This window comes from Nylanderia fulva, unplaced genomic scaffold (assembly GCF_048542155.1).
Source record: "Nylanderia fulva isolate GAGA-0341 unplaced genomic scaffold, ASM4854215v1 Scaffold141, whole genome shotgun sequence".
NCBI lineage: Eukaryota > Metazoa > Arthropoda > Insecta > Hymenoptera > Formicidae > Nylanderia > Nylanderia fulva.
This window is the reverse complement of record NW_028189633.1, coordinates 156,471-168,462: the sequence shown is the minus strand read 5'-3', so window position 1 is coordinate 168,462 and position 11,992 is coordinate 156,471. Positions and strand designations below refer to the sequence as shown.

General features: G+C 35.3%; 2 pseudogenes; one reads left to right on the top strand and one right to left on the bottom strand.

The window, feature by feature from the left end:
- Positions 1 to 871: 871 nt before the first annotated feature.
- Positions 872 to 1,975, top strand: LOC114931624 (myb/SANT-like DNA-binding domain-containing protein 3; annotated as a pseudogene).
- A 6,970-nt stretch (positions 1,976 to 8,945) lies between these two features.
- Positions 8,946 to 10,129, bottom strand: LOC146724251 (uncharacterized; annotated as a pseudogene).
- Between the last annotated feature and the right edge of the window lie 1,863 nt (positions 10,130 to 11,992).

The following is an 11,992-nucleotide window of genomic DNA, read 5'->3' as shown; positions in this document are numbered from 1 at the left end:
TATTGCTCGCACATTCTATCAAAGATTTTACTTCGCCATAACTCAATAATATTTCAACCTGAGGGATTCTAATTTTACTTTATTTAACTTCTTTTTTATTCATCTAACTTAGAGAAAGGCAAGACGGTTCACCTTGGTTAGCGGTTCAGAGTCGGTTCGTTCTCTTAAGTGAATCGGTTCTTTTATACGATTCATCGGTTCTTTATAAATAATTATTCTTTATCTTTTTTAAATTTATTCTCGTACAAAAAATCTTTTATATTCGCTTATTTAAGCTTAATATAAATCATGAATGTTTAGGAAATACAAAAAAATTGTTTTCTTTATTATATATATATTTTTATTATTATTAATAATATATTAATTATAATAAATTAACATTATGTTGCACAACTAAAATTTGATTAATTTTTTTGTTGTTAATCGGCTTCTTTTTTCATTACAAATTTGTCTCGCTTTAAAAAATATTCTTTCACATGGGACCGAAGTTGCAGGGATGCAGAGCCTTTTGAGCATTATTTTATATAAATTTGGGTATAGATTTTTTCTTGCTTCCCACCAAATTAGAGGATCGTTTGTCCTGGTAATGTGGAGTTCGGCCAAATATTTGTTTAACTCTATAATTGCTGCAGTAGAGGGATTGTGCATTCCTTGAAGGTGGCTTATTGTGATATCAAATTCTTCCCAAACTGAGATTGTCGAAGATGTCGTCAAAAGAGGTTGGACTGGTTGGGAATGTTGGGACAAAGGCCCGTATTCATAGTCGAGTCTCAAATTAACACATAAGATGATTATGATCAAGTCTATTTTATTCAATCTAGATCGTCTTAAGATTAATAGAATTCATAATCGTCATAGATTTCATAGCCGTGAAATAAGACAATCTTCGTGAAGAAGTTAACACTCAAGTAAATCTTATTTAATTTGAGACTGACTTGATGAAGACATACTTAAGCCTGTGCTTATTTTCGCGCGCGCGAATCGGCTATTTTCGTAATATTACTATTATTCCTCCAATAGGAACATAGCATTTCCTCCAATAGGAACATTGCATTGGAGACACATATGATACATGCAGACATACAATATACGTATTCTTGTGTGCTGTTATCTTGCGTTCGTACGGATGTGTTTCATCGCTTCAATTTTCAATCTTCATTGAAAAAAATCATCGAGAAATATACAGGTTTGAAATATTTGTAATTAATGAACGACGATATTTGAATCTTATTGAGTAAAATTAAACTTTAGTAGATATTAAATATATATTTTTTACAGAATGTCTTGCAAAGAGAAGCCTACAAGCAAAAACAAACACTATTCATTGATGGAAAGGAAATTATTCTTACAAATACTAGAAAAACATGTAATAGAAATAAAAAAAAGCGACGGCACAACATTAAAAGATAAAGACCTTGCATGGAGTGAAGTATGTAAAGAATACAATCAATCGGCACTAATCTCTCAAGAAGTAAGAACTTTATATTTTTGATTATGCGAAGGGCCTAATATAGCAGATAATAATATACGCTTTATTATATTACACAATATTTTGATTATAGAGAACTTCAACAATTGAAAAAATTGTGGCCAAATCTAAAGCAGTCGCAGAGAGATGTATTAACTAAAGAAAAACAATCGCGTTTAGCAACTGGTGGAGGACCAGAAGAAACTGAAGCAAAAATTGATCCTGATGTACTTAATATAGCACCACATCTAATATAAAATGCACCAGTATTATTTACATCAAATATGACAGATTTAGAGATTGAAGGTACATCTACAATTAACTATTATTAACCTAATTTAATGTCACCTCTGAATTTTTTGCAATATAATTATTGAATATTTTCTAATATTAATGTTTTATTCTTATTGCTTCTTGTTTTTATTTTTATTTTATTAACTTCTATTTATTTCAGAAAAGCGTGAACTTACATTTGACATAGTATCTACAAATGAAAATTTACAATAGATACATTAGACCCCACAAACAATAATGAAGATCTTATAAGTGATGAGAGCGACAAAAAAAATATTGATTCACAAGGTATTTATTATTAATCATATTAATAATAATAATATTATGTCCACTATATTGATCTGTAAAATAAATTAAAAAAAAACATGCTATCTTAATTTTTTGTAAAAGATATATATCATTTTTAATACATTATTTATTGAAGATATTTTTCATTTTTACTTCTATTTTATAAATTTTTACTTTTATTTCATTAATTTATATTTGTATTTCAGATAAATGCAAGATTGAATTCAATACATCTACTAATGATATTATTTTAACATCAGATAGTGAAAACAAAGATTATTTTAAAAATAATGAGATCGGGCAAAAAATTATTGATATACATAATTTAAAGAGATATAATAAACAATCAATACATTCTAGTACTACAGATACACAAAGGAAAAAAGAAAATGCATCAGGATGATCGTTACTCAATGCGAAGAGTTATTGCAAATAATTGCACCTAGAATAACCCGGCAATATGTTCGTAAGCTAATTGAGACAAAACAGCGATTAATAATATGTTTAAGGTAATATGGTAAGTTAATTTATCTCTTATATCTATGTAGTTATAGCAACTGAGGAAATTGATAATAATTTTTAATATTTCAGATATTTAGCCAGTAGTGGTAGTATGATATCTTTGCCACACTAGTATTCAGTGAGTCAAACATTAGTCACGCAAATTATTCCTAAAACATGCAATTATTCTGCAATTTCTGGACCTTTCCTTTACTTCTCTTGGAATTATATAGCCAGACTCTCTCTCTCCTCGAAATGAATTGTTCTAACTTTCCTATCATATCTGGCTTTCATTTGCGAAGACTTTAAAGCCATACGTTCCCTAACACAAGAACGAATTTCTTCTAATTTTTCCTTTAAATTATCCACAAAATTCTCTGAAGGCAATTTCTCTTCATCAAATTTAGGATTTTCTTGTAACAAGTTTACTGGTAGCCTAAGTTCTCGAGCGAAGTACAACTCGGCAGGAGTCACTCTTGTAGTCTCATGTTTGGCGATCTATATGCCAAGAGAAACATAGGAATCTATTCATCCCAATGTTTCTGATTTTCAGAAATGTATTTCGCCAAGTAATTGATAATTGTGTGATGTTGACGTTCCACCTGGCCATCTGATTGAGGATGAAGAGCAGTAGTCCTTGTTTTTTTTATTTCAAGAAGTCGCATTAATTCTCCAAATAACTGAGACTCGAAATTCTTTCCCTGATCTGTGTGAATTTCAATAGGCACTCCATGCCTTGAAACAAACTGACTCACAAAAATTTCAGCCACAGTCTTGGCTCTAATATTTTTGACAGGGAAATCTTCCACCCATTTTGTGAAACAATCTACCATTACAAGAAGATACTTATTCCCTGACTTAGTCAACCGAAGAGGACCAAGGATATCCATTTGCACCCTTTCTAATGGAGCTTCGACGTTATAAAAATGGGTACTTCCTTTTTCCGAAATATTTCTATCCAATTTGGAACGTTCTACACGGATTTTCTCAAGAGTTGGATAAATACTAATAAGAGGATTATAAATGCGAAGTTACAATTAATATTTTTGTTGCATTATGTTTGCGTTAAAGTCTGAAGAGGATCTAAGTTGGGGTCGAAACGTAAATGTTTTTAATGGCGACTTTTAAGGAATTATATTTGACAACGTTGCAAGCTGTGCGCTTACGTCGCACTTCAGTTCATCATGTACGGTTTAGTATCAACTATTTAATATGTTTAAAAAAAAGAAAGATAATTCAAATATATATATATATATATATATGTATATATAAATGCAAAAAATATAAATAAAATATAAAGATCAGGCTTTAGGGAAAAATTCTTATGCGAAACGACATTACAAAGCACGTTTATCGAATCGGAGAGAAAATATGGATAATAGCGAAATGATAGAAGTGGTATTTTTAGATTTTAAAAGAGCGTTTGAAACAGTTAATAAAAAATTGTTATTAAGAAAGTTAGATAAATATGGAGTGGCAGGTACAGCGTATAAATGGTTTGTGACGTATCTAACTAATAGAAAACAACAAGTTAAGCTAGGAAGTACTATATCGATGATAAAAAATACAATTTACGGAGTTCCTCAGGGATCCGTGCTAGGACCACTGCTATTTATTTCGTATATAAATGATATTGTAAATAGTTAAGATATTGTTCATGTAAATTATTTGCGGATGACACAATAATATATGTAAATAATAGGGACTCGAGTAAAATTGAATGTAAAATAAACTATGATTAAACTCAGAGCTCGGCAAGAAATGCACATTTCGCCCGATTTTCAATTGACTCCGCCCAGCGCTCTTCCCTTACCTCGATGTCCCGCGCGCAGCCTACGAGCCGCGCGAGACTCAGGACCGTGTCACCTCGCGACTCGCGACCGTATCGTGTCACCGGACCTCGCATACATATTTTTAATAGCTTTTTCACATCACCCAGGGGGTACTATATTATCGACGCGTTTTTTTTTAAGTGGTTTCCCCATTAGGCCTAATCCACTGATTACTGAGACGACCTTTTAATAGCTTTAATTAATTTAAAAAAAGCAGAATTTTAAATATTAAGTGAAATAAAAAATACTCACATTCAGATTCACGACTTTCGGGCTTTTTTACAAGCGACAGCAGGAACGTCGATCTGCATATTGCACGTAGCAAGACGCATAAGACGCGGTAAAGAATTGTCGCTTAAACAAGAACGTTTTTCATTTTTAATAAACTTCATTTTCGAGAAAGAAGTCTCACATAAATATGTGGATCCGAACATAGAATAAATTCGGAGTCCGAAATCTCGAAGCTTGGGGTAGGTTGATTTTGATAAAACGTTATAAAATTCTGCACCGGTTTCTTGAACCGTTTTCAGAGAAATATCATTTTGTAGGTCACATAATTCATCCCGTAAATTAATCTGCTGTTCTGCGATTGGCGCTGTAAGAGGATTCTCGAAAAGAATTAATTCTGTTCGAAGTTTTTCGAAGCAGGTGAAACGCGTATCGAATTCTTCTATAACAGAATCTACGAAATGAATATTTTCTTTGAAATTACAGCTACTGCCGTGTTCTTCGAAAAGAATCTGGCAAGAAGAAAAATAATGAAAAATGTTGTTATTTAAATCAGATTTAAATAACTGTAATTTGCTTCGGAAAGAATCAACATGACTAACTAATTGGAAAATATTTTGAGTTGGTTTTTGCAGCTTTAAATTAAGAAGCCTAAGTTGATTAGTCATGTCAGTAATGAAGGCAAGTTTGGAAAGAAATGTTATATTTTCTAAAAGAGATATATATTCCTGAAATTTTGGATTGTTTTTTTCTTGAATGAAAAGGAGGATCTCTTTTCTTATTGAAAAAAATATTTCCAAACATTTTGCAGCACTAAGCCAACGTACTGGACAATGAAGTGGGACATCTGTGTGGATAGCATTATGTTCATGGAGAAATGATTGAAATTTCCGATGACTAAGGAAGTTCTGTCCACCTTTAATTATATTTATGATTTTAGTTACAGTTTCCATAGCTGTTGACAGTTTAATAACTTTGCCACTTAGTGCTTCCTGATGAATTATGCAGTGAATAATAGGGATGTTAATGTTTCGCTGCTTTAATTGACCGGCGAATCCTATCTTCGAACCTATCATAGCTTTTGCGCCATCGGTTGTAACCGAAGAACATTTACTGAAGTCTATGTCAAATTTTTTAAGCGAGTCATCAACTGCTAAAAAAATATCAAGACCAGTTGTTGTGTCATGTAATGAGACGAAATCTAACAGCTCCTCGACATATGAGAAATCGTCTTGCACGATTCGAATAAAAATACTCAGTTGGCTCATATGTCGAATATCGGTGCTCTCATCCAAGCATAAAGAGAAATACGTACAGGACTTTAATCCTTCGATAACACTTAACTTTTCTGAATGTGAGTAATTCGAATAATCGACTGCATGACGATTTCTGAAATGCCTCTCTATTGCAAATTTTTTTACTACCGAAGGTTCAAAACCGCAAAGTAAACAAACCGTTCGATCGGAAATGTAACCGAAGAAATAATTAACTTCCCAAGACTGATCAAATTCTTGAACATATCTTTTGTGATCCATCCTTAAGATTGATTTGTTAAAAGAAGAACAATACCTTTTTTTTAATCGCAAACGTCCGCAACTCTATCCGCTGATGTACCCACTACGACGTAGAGAGCTCAAATGATTTTTAGCATGCATATACGTTGAAAACAATTGACGATCGCCCACGCGACGGTTGCTGCTGCGCCTGCCGCGGATTGTTTTCAACGTATATGCGTGCGAAAAATCATTTAAATTTTAAGCTAACAATCCAAAATTTTAGGAATATATATCTCTTTTAGAAAATATAACATTTCTTTCCGAACTTGCCTTCATTACTGACATGACTAATCAACTTAGGCTTCTTAATTTAAAGCTGCAAAAACCAACTCAAAATATTTCCCAATTAGTTAGTCATGTTGATTCTTTCCGAAGCAAATTACAGTTATTTAAATCTGATTTAAATAACAACATTTTTCATTATTTTCCTTCTTGCCAGATTCTTTTCGAAGAACACGGCAGTAGCTGTAATTTCAAAGAAAATATTCATTTCGTAGATTCTGTTATAGAAGAATTCGATACGCGTTTCACCTGCTTCGAAAAACTTCGAACAGAATTAATTCTTTTCGAGAATCCTCTTACAGCGCCAATCGCAGAACAGCAGATTAATTTACGGGATGAATTATGTGACCTACAAAATGATATTTCTCTGAAAACGGTTCAAGAAACCGGTGCAGAATTTTATAACGTTTTATCAAAATCAACCTACTCCAAGCTTCAAGATTTCGGACTCCGAATTTATTCTATGTTCGGATCCACATATTTATGTGAGACTTCTTTCTCGAAAATGAAGTTTATTAAAAATGAAAAACGTTTTTGTTTAAGCGACAATTCTTTACCGCGTCTTATGCGTCTTGCTACGTGCAATATGCAGATCGACGTTCCTGCTGTCGCTTGTAAAAAAGCCCGAAAGTCGTGAATCTGAATGTGAGTATTTTTTATTTCACTTAATATTTAAAATTCTGCTTCTTTTAAATTAATTAAAGCTATTAAAAGGTCGTCTCAGTAATCAGTGGATTAGGCCTAACGGGGAAACCTACTTAAAAAAAAACGCGTCGATAATATAGTACCCCCTGGGTGATGTGGAAAGCTATTAAAAATATGTATGCGAGGTCCGGTGACACGATACGGTCGCGAGTCGCGAGGTGACACGGTCCTGAGTCTCGCGCGGCTCGTAGGCTGCGCGCGGGACGTCGAGGTAAGGGAAGAGCGCTGGGCGGAGTCAATTGAAAATTGGGCGAAATGTGCATTTCTTGCCGAGCTCTGATTTAACTAATATTGTAAAATTGCCAAATAGGAACTTTGTTTCATTGAGATAAAATATCTTTTAGAAACTGTGTTCGCGAACGCGCTGCGTGAGAGAGGATCGCGCGACACAATAGGATAAGTCACCCTTTCTTTTGTATTAAAAAAAAGTTTAATTTCAATACACACTTAATTACAAAATACTTGAACAAGACTTATAACATTTAAATATTTCAGTGACAATGTAATCGAGAACAAAGTGCGGAATAAGCGGCGGTCGTCAACGAGATTTTAGCGGATCAAAATAATATGCGGTTTGCGTTATGCGGTCACTGCGGAAAGCGATAAGGCGCGGATTTCGGGCGCGAGCTCTCTCTTATGGGTTTCCGAAGAAAACCCACTTTTTCGGAAAGCGCCAATTATTGCGAGCAATTTAAATTGTGCTCGAGGTGACTCGAGGGCACAGCTCATTATTGGCCGCTTTTCTAAGATGCGCAACGAACTCGCGTTTTGCCATGCGCGCACGGCCGCTCGCTATTTCTAATTGGTGATCGAGGCCGCGTGGCAATTTTGCGCATGCTTGTAGCGCGAAAAGTATCCGGTAAAAACGGTTGCGAAACCGCTAATTGTTTGTGTGCAAAGAATGTTTTTGAGATGACAGGTTTAATTTATGACAGCTTTTTTCCGTGACAAACATACAAAAAAGACCGTGACTTTTATTATTGACGCGGATGGAAAATTCTAGAATTTACAAAAATTTTACTTAACATCTCAAACAAACTGAGAACTCTGATAGAGTGAAATCTTTACTTATTTTTATATTATTATATTTAATAGAAATATCTACATTCTTGTATTTGACACATTGTTTTATCTGTTTGCAGAATCACGAGCCGAATCACCTTAGCTGAGAGTGTATCGCTTGTGATGTAACCTCTTTAAAGGGTTATCTCAGTCTAGTCAGGAAGCCGAAAAATAGGTGATTTTTGAGAATTTTTTTGCATTAACTATAAGACTTGTTTAAAATTGAGTTGGTCTATGTGAGAGAATATATTTTTATGAATGTAACATAATTTTTTAAATAAAAAATATTAATAATTAAAAAAGATACGGCCATTCTCCTGAAGGCCCTTTAAAAAAACTGGTTTTGCGGTGTCCACTGCTGCTCAAATCTGGATTATCTGAAATCAAAAAACCAAAAAGATTCTGTTAGTATATGAATATATCTTGTTCGTAAACGAAGGAATTTTTGAAAAAATAATTTTTGACAAAATGGCGGCCGTTTTAACGAAAAACGTAATTTTTCGTTTTTCTTCAATAAAAAAAAAAGTTTTCATTAAAAAAAACCCTTCGTTCACGAACAAGCCCTAGATACACAGAATAAGTACGAAAAAGGTTTAGGTCAATTGCTTTAACGGTTCTCGAGATATTGTGGACACCGCACGGGACTTTTTAGAAAAATGTAATTTCGAGAAAAACGCGTTTAAAGTTTGCGGTCTAGTTATCAGTAGAGTATAATTTAATTTTTTTAACTTACACAGAATCATCGATTCCAGGCTCATAAAGTAAGCCTTCTGCTGCCGAAGCCACCTCCAAAGCATCAATTTTCTTTTGTCTACGATGCTTTCTGGCCTCTTGTGTATTTTCTTGTGCGTGGCGCTCGGCAATAGCGACGCGTCCCTCGTCTTCGTCTGCCACGAATGCATGGGCATTTGGGCCAGTAGAAACTCCCATCGCTTGCATTATTTGTAACAAAGCTTTTGAGCCTTCATTAAAAACACAAGCTGACACATATGCAGCTATTTTGATTGGTATTAAGCCGCCTGGAAGAATTTTTGGACTGATTTTCCAAATTAGTTGATTATAACTTTTGTTATTTTGCGTAAATCCACCAACACATCGGTCTAATAACTCTTGTTTACTCAAGTCCTTGTAAATTGGCTCGATAGCTGTTTAAACATCAGTCGGCAAAGCGTCGTAGGTGTGTATAAAACTTTATTTTTTGCTTCTGATTGTTTGGTAACTCTGCGTACGCGCGCTGCCATTCGCACCACGATTCCGCTCCCGCCGGGCAGAGATCATGTTTCGGATTTTCGTTTGTTGAACTGTAGTGATTATATGTAGCCCAAATAGCTATTTTCATATTTTCTGCTGAGTCATAATTTCTACGTATAGCTAGACCATAGTAAACCGTTAACTTATCGATCATTTTACCGGTTAGTTTGCCTTTGCCGCCGAGCCCTTTATTTTTCTTTTTACACTCACGTAATCGCGTGCCCATTTTTTTTTGGACGTGACCGATGCATTCTTTTTTATTTACAGTAATGTCTTCATAAGGCGCGGCATTTAAAATACTGGAGTATGTTTTTGAATCACCGTCTCCAATGTAGTTCTCGTACTTGACACCGTGCAGAGTTTCAGAACGCTTGAACATTTCAACAATTGCCTCGACCTCCATTTTACCGGATGATCCCACGTGATTCGACCTGCATTCGGCTTTATGATTTTCGAGCCATTCTTCATATTCAAAAGTATCTTGTTTTTTATCCCAAAATTCGCACATTTTACAATAAGCACTTTTTACCACGACATCGAGCACTTTACCGCTATGATAACTAATTATAGAAGAGACACCAAACAGAGATGTGAAACCTCGCTTTTTCCACGTTCCGTCCCCTGAAACAGTTAGTTTTATCTTGTCCAACGGTTTGCTCCATTTCTTCTTTAACAGCGTTTTCAAAAAGCACATCACGAACAGTTTTGACGCACGAATGAATGTACTTGATAATGATATCATAGGTGGTGTAATAGAAAAACTTCGGCATGTCCATGAGTCCACAAAACTTTTGAGCACCTTTTAGTCCCAAACCAAGAACTCTCATCGTAAATATAAAACGTCTATTAATTTCGTAAGAGTGATTTATAAAAGCGCACGAAGGAATTCCTGTGGCGGACACTGATTACATAAAACAGCAATTTTAAATCCTAGTCCCCGAGTACTGGCTGTCTGAAACTTTATGTCACTGTTGCATTTTTTGCACTTCACAAGCATTGCGATAGCCGAAAATACAGAAATAAAATTGATAATTCTATATTCTATAGAATTATCTTCCGGCACCACGATTTTTTTCTGCATCTCGATTTTTTTTTAGATGCACTAAAACTTGCTTCGTTTGTCTCCGCTGTCTTAGGGTTGAAAGATTGTTTCCTCTTCTTTGACCTTGATTTGCGCGCTCCTCCTAGCAGTTCTCTTTTATTTTGTCCGAGTTTTTCATTCGGATTCATCGTGAAAAACACGCGAAAATTACAGCAAAATCGAAGTAAGTTGATCTGCTCAGCTTAAAGCCAACTGCCAAACTGAGCTCGTTGGCCGTTTGAATACAAGCAGAAACTCGTCTAGACGTGTAGTAACCTGTTTATTGTGAATATAAACCCAGGCAAAACAATAAAAAGGACCTATCTTGAGCGCGCCGCTGCTACGCGCTGCTTGCTGCCGCGCGCTACCTGCTCTTGGAGCGGTCCCTACGTTCAAACTCGCATAACTTTGTCAATTTTCGTTTGATTAATATGAAACTTTCAGAAAACATTTTTGAGATGGCATACTTTTAGAATATGCAAAAATCTCTAAAAATTGATTTTTTTGACTTTTCTAACTAGAGATAACCCCTTAAAAGACAGACAAGAACTGACGACGTCAACAAGCGACACTCTTTATGGCCATTTGCGGGATGATATATGAAATACATAAATTTTATATAAATAGATTCTTAAGGTTATTCCCAAGGTACATAACAATTAGTGCCGGATTAACCTAATATGCGGCCCTAAGCAAATTTTAATGGGGGCCTATGTAAAAGGCGAGGATTTTTTGAAAATTAATTAAACCTATATGATATACCTAACCATCATTCAATAACTTGCGACAAGGAAAGCGTCCGCGTGATCTCAATCCACACCGCCACTTCCGAACTCGTGCGCCCGCTCGTCAAGCTCGTTATGCTTCCGGGCGCGGATCGCATTCCGAGCGTAAATAACGCGGACACGCCGTTCGCCGGCACGTAAACATTTCTCGATCACCCCGAACACTGCACTCGATCACTCACTACACAATCATCACATCATCCACCGTAATATTTGTCGCATCTCATTCGTCTCATCCACCACCGCACTCACAATTATTTTATTATCGCCGCGCGCTGCACTACACACTTGCCATTTCACATCACCACGTGTTTTCATCGTCTCAGATCGACTCAGCTGATCGTTTCACGTTTCACGCGATCATCACGTGTATCTCGCCGCGCCGGCGCGCGTCTACCCCACCATCGATCGCTATCGACTTGCGATTCCGCGGCCGAAATTCACCATGTTGTCACTTCGCGACAAGGCGGGCGGAAATGTTCAAAACGCATAATAGAATATTATACGCATAATAAAATATTATACGCGAATAGAATATTCCAGAATATTCTAGATCGAACGATATTGAAATTCACAACAAATAGTTATATCGTTTTTATGTTTTTCAAAGAAAAACAACCGCGTCATAAATCAATCTGTCATCAAAAAACCTATCAAAA